We start from the raw sequence: 11996 nt of genomic DNA, 5'->3' as shown, positions 1-11996 counted from the left end.
TAAAAAGAGCTCAAGGTCTTCTCAGGCAGTAAACATGACATATCCTATCTTCCACAGGCCATGAAAGTAGCTTCTTTGGTCTTCCAAAACCATGTTGAAGACATTATGACTGCTTCCTGCTTCTAGTCATTTGATGTCTCATTGACACTGGATTAAAAATTGAGAAAGTCTTTCTGATCACAAATATGTTTGACACAGGTTACCTTTTCACTAAGAGCAATCAGTACGAGTAACAAATAAAGACAGAATAAAGACTGTTATGACCATTTTAAATGTTTTGAAATAATAGTTTTTTGAAATTTAAATAATTAAAACCTCATGTAGACTTTATTTCAAATAATGCAAAGATATCAAAATTATCTTACTATAAATAAATAGTGACAAAAGCATATTAAACATTTTCACATTTTTATTGCATCTTACTGGATTTTGTTTTACACATTCATCTTATCTAATGAATCAAGGACAGTAGTATTTTACATTTGACTCCTTCTCTCACACGCTACATCTAATCCATAGCGGATTCTTTCTGTTTTCTCGCCACCTCTATTGCCACCTGGTTTCAGCCCTTTCAATCTCTCCCATGAATTATTGAAATATCTTCCAACTGGTCTCCCTACTTTGAGTCGTGTTCCTTTGTATTTCCTCCTTGACACAATAGCCAGAGTGATCTTTTCAAACCATGTCAGATCATGTCACTTCTTTGCTCAATAATTTTCCAGCTCATGAGAATAAAAGCCAAAGTCCTTGGAGTGTCATTGGGTCCTGCCCTGTCTTCACCACCAACCCCAGCGCCTATTTCTTTGACCTCCTCTCCCATTAACATCCCCTCCCCCTCTCCAATTCAACCACATTAACTTCCTGGCTGTACAGATGCCAGGTACCCCATCTCTTTCTGGTCCCATTTTAAATGTCACCACAGTGAGGCCTTTTGGACCAGCCTATGTTCAAATGCAATCCTCCCATTTGCCCCTCCACACCCTACCTCCATTCATACATCACTTTTCTCCAGAGTGCTTGTTAACCAACTGATATATTATAAATTTATGAATTAATTGTCTTGCTCTTTTTCCTCTTGAATAAAAACTTCATAGAGCTAGGGATATTTTTTTTTCTGTTTTATTTACTGCTGTATCTCTAGTTGCTAGAATATTGCCTGGTGATAGCAAGGGATTAATAAACATTTATTTGAATGAATATGAATAAATGAAAGAATGTACTTGGCAGAATATGTTGGACATGGTAATTTACTATGAATGGTAGATATTTTTATAAAGGTAAATCTTTTCCAGGTAAACTATATATAGTTCTATATATCATATATAGTCCTAGATATCTATATCTATCTAGGGACTAGGGATATCTAGGGATATTTATATATATCTAGGGACTATATATAATATATATGATGTGCTATATCATGTGAAGTTAAAACTACATTTGAATTCCACTAATAGTTTAGAGCTAGGACAAATTATTTGATTTCAATGAACATTTGTTTCACTATCTATAAAATAGAACTATAAACATCATATAGGTTATATATATATATATATATATATATATATGTTTTAAAGTACTAGATGAAATGAAAAGTTTAGAAATAGGAATGTCTATTATTGTGTTTGGTCTAAATCAATAAGGTTGTTTTCTCCCTGCTTCCTACCTATAACCTCTTAGTGCCCTTTGATAATTATTTTTTGAGCACCTACCCTGTGCCAATACTGTGATTAGCATTGGATGGCAAAATATAAAATACCCATTCTGCTCTTGAAGTGTGTACAGTTCACTGGAGAGACAAATACACAAGCAAAAAAAAAAAAAAAAAAAACCCTGCAAAACTGCCTTCAAAATGATACAGAAAATAAAATAATTGAAATATAGAGAAAAGGCACCTAACAGTGGAATTTAGGAAAACTGGCTGGACTAGGTAGCACCTAAGCTAAATCTTGAAGAATGACTGACATTTATCCAAGCTCAGAAATTAGAGAAGCTTTACTTGGGGAAGAAAATAGCATAAGCAAATATACAGAGGCCAGAAAGAACATAGTATGTGGGGGAAATCTTGACCAACTACGTAAGAGTAAAGAGTAGGCTGAAAAGCAAGAGTGACAAGAAAAAAGGAAGGGGAATTTGGGAGATGAAGGATATGAAAAGTCTGGTACGTCACACTAAAAATCTTAGATTTTATCTTCATGTCAATATTGGAGTGGACAGATGGATGGAAATATAAGGCATAGTCACGTCTGTGTTTTAGAAAGATAATGATCCCAAATATAGGAAGGATGGATTTTAGTGAGAATCAGCAAATAGTGCTGTGGAATTTGGAATGTGTATGGAATTTGGATTTAAGTATGGAATTTGAAATCAAATTTTTAAATTCTAATTTTATTGGTTGTATTTCTATTAGTTTCAAAGCCCTTATTATGTGCAAGTCTACTGGCAACTTCCATTTATAAGCTGTGTGGCCCTGCAAAAGTTATCTCTCTAAATTTCTTTATCTGTAAATATAGAATTAAAACCAGTATAGTTTCTACCAAGGTGTTACTGTGTTAGGGTCATTAAACTTGTAAATATATTTAACTAAATATATTGCAAATATATTTAACTAAATACATTAGTTATAAAATACTTCTATTTGTATAAATAAAAATATAGAAGATTGATTAGGTTATTTTGTTATTTGTAAAATTAAAAAGGATTGCAATAGTCTAATTAGAAGGTTATTTTTTTCTGTTGCAATATCAGTAGTAGCAGTAAGAGAGAAAAGGTGAATTCAGACATATTTATGAAGCAGAGCTTGGTGAGTGGCTGGTCAGGTTTGCATGATACTGGGGCAGCAGGAGTGTGTTGGCAGGAGTCTGGGGCTTGGTTGGGGAAGGGATCAGTCTTAGTTGAAAGGTGCCTGAGACTACTTGGATAGAGCCCTAGACTTCCAGAGCAAACAATTCAGGCTTTCCTTTAATGAAATCTGGGATAAAAGAGGAGATATTTCAGATAACCCAGTTCTATCTATCTATTATTTTACCAAATATTTATTTTGCACCTGTTACCTACCAGCATGATGCTAAGCTCTGAGAATACAAAAGCAAACAAGTCAGAGATCATTTCTGCATTCAAAAAGCTTGACATATAATGGATAAGAAAAAATGATGATTGAAATGATGATCTAATGGATGACATAAGCAATTCATTAAATAAATGATATCCACTTACAAAGATAGTAAGTGTTCTGAAGAAAAGTGATGACAGAAAAATAAATCATAAAACAAGGGGATCCAATCTAATCTAGAAGATTAGTGAAGTTTTCTTAAGTTGTGACATTTTTAAAAAAATTGACAGCTAAACAGAAGATAAGAAAGGTGTGATATAAGATGAAGCTACTAAGAGAAGCAAAGGCCAAATATGCAAGGATTCTTCTTGGCCAAATTAATGATTGTTTTGTAATTGTTTTTCAAAGCAATGGAAAGCCATTGAAGGGTTCAAGGTACAAAAATGCCCAATCCCATTTGTATATTTAAAATGTCCCTATTGCAGTATTTTATGTGCAATGGATTAGAGCAAGGATGAAGACTGAGTCTAGTTAAAACTTTTTTGCAAAAGCAGGCAGGAGAGGGTAGAAGCGTGAACTAGCCAAGTAGTGGTAGAGATGAAATGAAATAGAGAACCTTGACATACATCTCAGAGGTAAGATGCTATTTTACAAGAGATCACTAGGCTACATCTTTCTAATGACAGGCTCTCAAACCTGTCCTTTCTTAAGGTGTGTGTGTGTGATGGGGCAAATAAAAGGAATTAGGGGGAGAAGAAGGAAAATGTGTTTCACATACTGATAGAGCCACTATCTGTATCATGTAGCTCTCAGTGACTGCAGACTGCCTCTGGATTCCCACCACTAAGTATTTGACTGTATCAGTCGAACATGCAGCACATACTCTGCTCACGTTCTTCAAGAAGGTGTAATAACTCATTTGTAATCTCTGATATAATTAGGGCTCTGTTCACTATTTTCACCCCTTAAACCTGTTTCATTTGAAATTCCTCATGCCTCTCTCCCTAGCTAGTGGGAAAACATTTTTCTCTTCCTGGAGCCAATGCTTTTGATATGGTGTATTTGTTATCTATTGCTTAGTAACAACTTATCTGAAAACTTAGTAGTTTAAAACCACACACATTTATTATCTCACAGCTTCTGTGCTCAGGAATCTAGACATGACTCAGCCAGGTTCCCCGATTGAGGGTCTCCAATAAGGCTGCCATGAAGGTGTTGTAAGAGTCCATGATCTCATCTGAAGGCTCAATTGGAGAACGATCTGCTTCCAAGCTAACCCACATAGTTGTTAGCAGATGTGAGTTCTTTGCTAGCTGCTGGAGGCAGTCTTCAGTTCCTTGTTATATGGCTTTCTTCATGGGGTATCTCACAACATAACTAGCCTTATCATAAGGAAAACATGAGAAGAGCTAGATTGAGAGCATGAGTGAGAAAGAGAGAGACACAGAGAGAGAGAGAGAGTGCAAGCCACAGGGAAGTCATAGTCTTTATAACTTAATCTCAGAAGTGATGCCCCATCACTTTTGCCATATTCTATTAGTTAGAAGCAAATCACTAGGCCCAGCACATACTCAACTTGAGGGCATTACTCAATGGCATGAATTCCAGTAGGCAAGTATCATTAGATGCCATTTCAAAGCTGCCTACCACAAAGAGAGAACATCCACAGTGTTACTGGGACTTTCAGCGAAACAGTTTCAGGTTGAATAACTCTTATCCAAAATGCTTAGGACCAGAGTGTTTTGCATTTTGGATTTGTTCAAATTTTGAAAAAATTGCATATATATAATCAGAAATCTTGGGGATAGGACCCAAGTCTAAGCACAAAATGCATTTTATGTTTCATGTAATTCTTAAACACATACCCTGAGGGTAATATCACACAATATTTTAAATAATTTTGTACATGAAACAAAGTTTGTGTACGTTGAACCATCAGAAATCAAAAGTGTCGCTATCTCAGTCACCCATGTGGACAATGGGTGGTAATTTGGCATCACTATCATTCTCAACTCTGAATTTATATGCTACCAGTAAGCAATCATTTTCTTACAGTCATTTACACATAAGTACTTAACAGTAAAAAATATGACATGCCATTAACACAGTTAAAAAATAATGTGTTCGGGGTAATATGTGTGCATGCTTGTGTGGGGGAATCTGGTCATGCTGAGAAAAGATATATAGTAGTTGGGCGTGCCTGAGAGGGTCTTCTTTCCCTTGGGGACATGGAATACACTGTGTGATGAGCACCTGCATTGTGGCTGCAACCCATTACATGAAGTGAAGTGTGGAATTTTCCACTTGTGATGTCATGTTGATGCTCAAACAGTTTGGGATTTTGGAGTACTTTAAACTTCAGATTTTTGAATTAAGGATGTTCAATCTGTATTTATTTTAGCAGAGTTATCTTCCCCTCAGGGCATAGAGGTGTTTCCAGAATGTTAGGTAACATTTCTTATAGCCTTCTTACCCTCTTCACGTATCTAGGCTATTCCTAAATATGTGCAGCCCATTATACCACCTGCCTTCTCATTGATGGTGATTTTTCTCCAGGGGTCCTGTTGCCCATCCTTGAAGTCTTACCTTTATTGTCCACTTCCTAGTCCCTTACAGTTAGTCACAGAAGTCTGTATGAGCTAGAAGCCCAATGGTGCCCAAGGCTCAGGTCTTTTTCTGTCAGATTCTTAGATGTTAGGCAAATCAAAGGAACTAGACAGAAACTAGTTTAGTCTCTAAATATCCTACCACTTTGGAAACTTAAAGTGGACCTGCAAGAGACTGTCACATACCTTTAGAAGTCAGTTTATCCAATAACCAGCCCCAGTTTGAATGAGGGCCATACAATTACTATTTTTCAGACATGTTTTCATGGAACAAATACAGTATGGTTTTATGAAATGGTTGATGAGTTCAGCAACCTACAATGTACTGGCTATTTTTTTTTCATATCGGTTCAAACCAACAACATTATAAAAATGTCAATCCAATTGTTTTAATTTTATGATTAAAATCCTTAATACTTCAATGCCTTTATAGCTTTTAAGATGAAGTTTGAAGCATATGGACTTTCATTCCCTGGCACCTGCCCACCTCTCTATACTCAAATCTGGTTGATTCTACACAAGCAATTGACCATGACAGAATGATAGTCTAGCTTTTGTCCTAAAGCAGGACCCCTTAAAAGGCTAGTCTTTGCTCAGGAGCTCCCTGTTGGATAAGACGTTGTTAGTTCCACATCTCGGTCCGAGGTTCTCCCTGTCGTTTCTGCTTCTACTGCCTGTTACCTTCCACAGGTGTTAGCCTCCAATAAAGCTCATACCTGCCAAACTCCATCTCGCTATCTGCTTTCAGGAGGATACACATGACACCTCCACTAACCAGTCCACACTTCTCTGTTACACACCACACAAGCATCTTCCGTAGCACTCATCACTTTGTTCTGCAGTGGGAACTGCACATGTGTGTCTGTGTCTGTCTGTCTGTCTCTCCCATTGTACAATGTTCTTGAGAGCAAAGAGAAAATTTTATTCATTTTTGTATCCACAGAGCTTTGCACAATCAGTGGCATAATGCAAGTGCTCAGCAGTGGCTTGACTGACAAAATAGCTCACAAGCCAACAGTTTGCATCACATTTTTTTCTCTATTGCTTTTAGAAGCCAACCCCTTACCAACTAATATTTTTATGTATTACAACCATCCATACCCCTTTTATAAATCCTAGGATTTTATTGTGCATTGCTCTACTTCTTTGTAAGATGTTAGATAAAACTCATAATTTAGTAATTATGACAAAAACAATATGTGTATTAAATTTTTAAAAATTATAGCCTATAGATCAGGAGTCCTATGCACACTGCACATATCTTATTTTGAAGTAAAAAAAACAAATGGGCAAAAACACCTGCATGTGGCCCTTGGGCTGTAGTTTGAAGACGCCTGCTCTAGATCTAGTGAGTAGCCAGTTTACTGACCTCAGAGTTGTAATACTCTTAAGAGACAAAAACAGAAATTATTTCTGGGGATCCTTCTTTTGAAATATATTGTTGCATAACAAATTACTCCAGACCTTAGTGACTTAAAACAGCATTTGTTATCTCTCAGTTTCCATGGGTAAAGAATCCGGCCATGACTTCCCTGGACCCTGACTTCAGGTCACTCATGTGCTACACTCGAGGTTGTAGTCACCCTGTTTGTAGTCACCCTGAGGCTCTACTGGGGGAAGCAGCACCTTCAAGATCAGGCACATGGTTATTGACAAGATTCAGTTCTCTGTGAGTTGTTGGACTGAGAGTCTCAGTATTTTACCAGATGTTGCGAGAGGCCATCCTCAGTTCATTGCCATGTTGGTCTCTTCATGAAGCACCTTGAAAGATGGCAGCTGACTTCATCTAAGCAAGGAAGTGAGAAGAGTCAGAAGGAGTGTCAGCAAAATGAAAGTCACAGTTGTTTGTAACCTAATCTGGGGTGTGACATCCCTTCATGCCATATTCTGTTCATTAGAAGTGAGTCATTAGTAGAGTGGCATCTGGTTGGTGGTGCCCATCTCATATCAGCCAGGGACAAAGTAACCCCTTGTTTATCCCAGCCTGGTTTTTGGTCTGTGCCTATGCCTGGTTCATGCCTTGCTGGTTTTCCTTTAATGAGTAGTATGGCAGCCGGCTTGTGCTTCATTTTATAGCTTTATTTCTGTCCCAACTTGGCATAATACTGATGAGTTAATGACATGTTTTTATTTCCTGATTTGTTTCCATTGTGTAACTATGGTGATTGGTGAAATAAAGTTTCTGAAGCATGCTAAAAAAAAAAAAAAAAAAAAAAAGTGAGTCATTAGGTCCACACTCAAGGAGAGTGGGTTACACGATGGTGCAAATGCCAAAAAGCAGAGTTCTTTGGGAGCCTACCGCATCCAGTGAACTGTTTCTCAACACTTTTTGGTATCTCTCTTCTACTTCCCCATGATAATATTTCTGCTTAGATCACAAGCTTTTATTGAGCACTTAATTTGTGCAGACATACTTCAAAATTATAACAAGTATCTTCCTTTTTCATTACTCTATTCAGCACTCATATTACACTGGAACACTTCTAATAATTTTCTTTAGTCATTCAAGGTATATTTGTTAAGCACCTACTGTATACTGAAAATTGTAGTAGTCACTAGAATTTCCAAAATGCATAAGACCTCAAAGACAAATTTTAATCTCCACCACTTTTTAAGTATAATTTTGATTTCCTTCATTTTAGAATAGAAGTGACCTTTTAAAACTTAATCCTCTAACAATATTTTTATAGAAAAATAATTAGTCTTTGGTATAACATACACTTTAAGAATTACACTATCAGGTTCCTTATGTGTTTGGGTTTTTAGAATATGGCAGGATAAATACCCTTGTTTGAAAATACATTATTGCTCCTAATTTTGTTGTTCCTATTAATGTTCTGTTTATACCATAAAACTGGCTGCAATGATTTAGATTCCTGTTTATAGTAATGTGTGAACCAAGACATTTATAGTGGGAACATTAAAATGAACTAGACTAGTATATATTCACAACAGTTGCAATTCTGTTTCTCCCTCTTTTTTAATACTACTGATTGATTGTATATTAGTTTGCGTTAAACTTAAAGTTGTATTCCCTTTGCAAATTGGTTTTCCCCTTTACTCCCAAACAGATCATAAATTAACTGTAAAACTACTAAGCACATATATAGAGATGGAAACCAACTGCTTTAAAACAGACCAAAATGATGCATGTGGTTCCTAGAAGTATAGCTACTGGATTGTGTATCATACTCAAACACAGCTTGGTCTGACCAAGACTAATATCGGGGCTGGTTCTCAGAATCATTCTGCCTCTGTTGCAGTAGAAAGAGCATGGAGTAGGAAGTTGAGAAGACAAGATATGATAGATCATAGCATGGAGTAAAAACTGCAGTTTGAGATTCTAAGTCTAAATAATAGAATGATTACTAAGTCCAAGGTGAGATAATAGAAAAGTAAGACTAGCTAATATGGAATTTATTAAGGATAGTCATGTAGCTGTTGCTGGCTTTTAAAAATGGGTTGTATAGGGTTCATACAAAAATTTTTTTTAAAATGAGTAAATAAATAATTATATTGGTCAAAATGTTAAAAATGTTTTTATTATTTAACTCCGTACTATGAATCCTTTTTTGGATGCTTGGTAAAATTTATCATGGCAGATAATATATAACATATTAATGTGTGGCCTGGATGTAACCAACCAATGTGAAATATTTACTCTGCTGTGGTCTGATTCTCATCGTGAGAGACCTGGGGTTACAATTCCCCAAGAACCAGCAACACAGGAAAAAGGGGCTCACCTTAGTTGGGTGCATGGTCACTGCCTATGGGGAGCTAGGAGGAAACTGAATGTGCACCAAGGTCAGCACCCAGCACATAAGCCAGCCCAGACAGGCTCTGGAGCCTAACAAGATGCACCATGTAATTCCTATGGTGTTGTCACTTCAGCTAATACCCTAAAGGAATGAGCTGCTATGGTTTGAATGATGGTGTCCCTTCCAAAGTTCATGTTGAAACTTTACCCCCAATACAACAGTATTAAGAGGTTGTCTCTTTTTGGGGGTGATTGAATCTTGAGTGCTCTGCCCTCATGGATGGAATTAACACCCTTATAAAAGGACTCCAGGTTGGAGGGAGTGCTCTTTTGGCCCTTTTGTCCCTTCCACCATGTGAGGACACAGTGTCCCTACCCTCTGCAGGATGCAGCAACAAGCCCTTGGAAGCAGAGAGAAACTTCACCACACACCAATTCTGCTGGCATTTTAATCTTGGACTTTCTAGGCTCCAAAACTGTGAGAAACAAATTTCTCTTGTTTATAAATGACCTGGCCTGTGGTATTTTGTTATAGCAACACAGACAACGACAGAGCCCTCTCCTTTTCTCACCACCCCCCCACACACAATGCTAAACACTACTCTTGGGAATTGACACACAGGAACCAAATCTTGGGAGTTTAAAAGTCAGACATGAAGGAGGAATGGGAGAAGATTCTTTAAAGGGAAAACAATGGCATGGAGATGAACCTTTGGGCATCACTGGAGCACCCCTACAGTGGCTGAACTTGTGAAGTAGGCTGAAAATGGCTCAATGGGATTGCATTTACCTGAAAGCTGATACTGTAAGTCATCTGACAAAGGTTTAAAAATTAGTGAAACAAAAATTCCATTTCATATACCTCTGCTAAGTAGACTGTTGTGACTGTGAAATATCATACCAGTTACGACCTTTCCGTGCTTTTTATTCTGTGACATTGGTTACATTGATTAGCACACTGTGAGACCAGGACCTTTGGCTGACTGATCACTACCTGCCCTTCATTTTACTTCTGCATTCCTAGAAGTCCTGTCCTTAAGGATGTGGGGCCAGCTGCCAATGGCTTGTGTTTTGGCACCTCCCTGCATTTTACATCTCATTTATTCTTACTCATTCTTTCTGTGCCAACTTAAACATCTCTTTTCCTGACAGCTCCAGATTAGGTTAAAAGCCCCTGAAATACATTTTCGTAGCACTTAACTGAGTCTACTGTAATTCTTTATTCAATTATTCATTTTCTTTGAGGGCAAAGTCATTGTTTATGGGTTGCCACTGACTCTCCCATGCCTAACTCAGCACTTAACACCTTGCAGGCATTAACAAATATAGGTTAACGGGAGTAATTAAAATCTGTTGAAATATGCAATGACATCAAGTCCTAACAGCTAATTATACCCATTATCACCCTCTTCCCATTTTTTTATATTCAAAAGCTTTATTCCTATTATGCATCCAGGTATTGTATATGAGAAATATTTGTTTTCAAGAATGAACTTTGAAACTATGTTGCTTGATATTTCTGGGATGACATAAAGTAGGACCAACAGGTGTAAGAATGGAACTGATAAGTTACCTATGTGGGTTGGAAGTCCCCAAGGACAAGATATGGGGCTGTTTCATAGAGACACATGCACAGGCTTGCAAGTTGCAAGTATTCAACTGGTTTCCCTTGAATGAGGGAGAAAGCGTGGTAGGACAGGCCATGGGTTTCAAAGGCTGGCATAGCCAAGGCAAAGTGTTGGCTCCACTGTTTACCAAGTTCATGATCTTAGAAATAGCCTATTTTGGTGTCTATATGTTTCTTAATAAGAAAAAATGGGCACAACAACACAAACTTGTATTTTTGCTGATAGTGTCTTTAGCTCAGGCTTCCAATTCTGCTGATGGGAGAAAACAATTAGCTTCCTGAAGATGCCTTGCACTGCCCCAGAAGGGCCCTGATACCATTTCTTCTCTATGTTCACACTCCTCATAGATTAGACAAATTCACGTTGGCTCTCTACCTTCCTAGCTATGGTGTATTATGCAACATTTACTAGGTTCCTGGTGATTAATTTGTGAGCCTGCTTTATCACCAAAACATTTAAATTTGAGGCTATTTCTTAAAAATAGGGAATTCTCTTTGACATAACATGCTAACAAGGGTTTAAAAAAAACACATTTCCTCTCTCTTCTTGATAAACCTAGTTCTGTAGAATGGGAACCAAGTTCAGTAGAAAGCAAACGTCTCAATGTCTCATTTTTCTTAAAAAGCTAGTAAAGTGTGGGATTAACAGAATGGAAGTCCTGATACTGAGCTATTTCTTAAGAGAACTGATGACTAAAGTCTTAATTTGTCTGACTTATAATCCTACCACACTGAATTGGGGGAGGCAATTTCAAAAATGATTTTATATGATGATAGGATCATGAAAAATGTGTAATACCTTCCGAGCAAATGATTTGAATGTGCCATCAAGTCCTTGGATGTGTTACCTAATCATTTATAGGGGTTTATTACAATCTGTCATTTTTTTCTTCATCATCCTAACTCATTTAGTTCTTATATGTCTTTTATATTATTAATATCAAAAGCAGGGGA

At 37.1% G+C, this 11996-nt stretch overlaps 1 non-coding gene across 1 annotated transcript; it reads left to right on the top strand.

Moving 5' to 3' along the window:
• The first annotated feature begins 7559 nt into the window (after positions 1-7559).
• On the top strand, positions 7560-7688 carry LOC142872444 (small nucleolar RNA SNORA48). The gene has a single exon (XR_012920703.1). It is a non-coding gene; the product is annotated as a small nucleolar RNA SNORA48 (small nucleolar RNA).
• Positions 7689-11996: the final 4308 nt, after the last annotated feature.

The sequence above is a fragment of the Microcebus murinus genome, chromosome 8 (assembly GCF_040939455.1).
Source record: "Microcebus murinus isolate Inina chromosome 8, M.murinus_Inina_mat1.0, whole genome shotgun sequence".
Taxonomy (NCBI): domain Eukaryota; kingdom Metazoa; phylum Chordata; class Mammalia; order Primates; family Cheirogaleidae; genus Microcebus; species Microcebus murinus.
The sequence above is the reverse complement of the archived record's forward strand: the minus strand, read 5'-3'. Positions and strand labels throughout refer to the sequence as shown.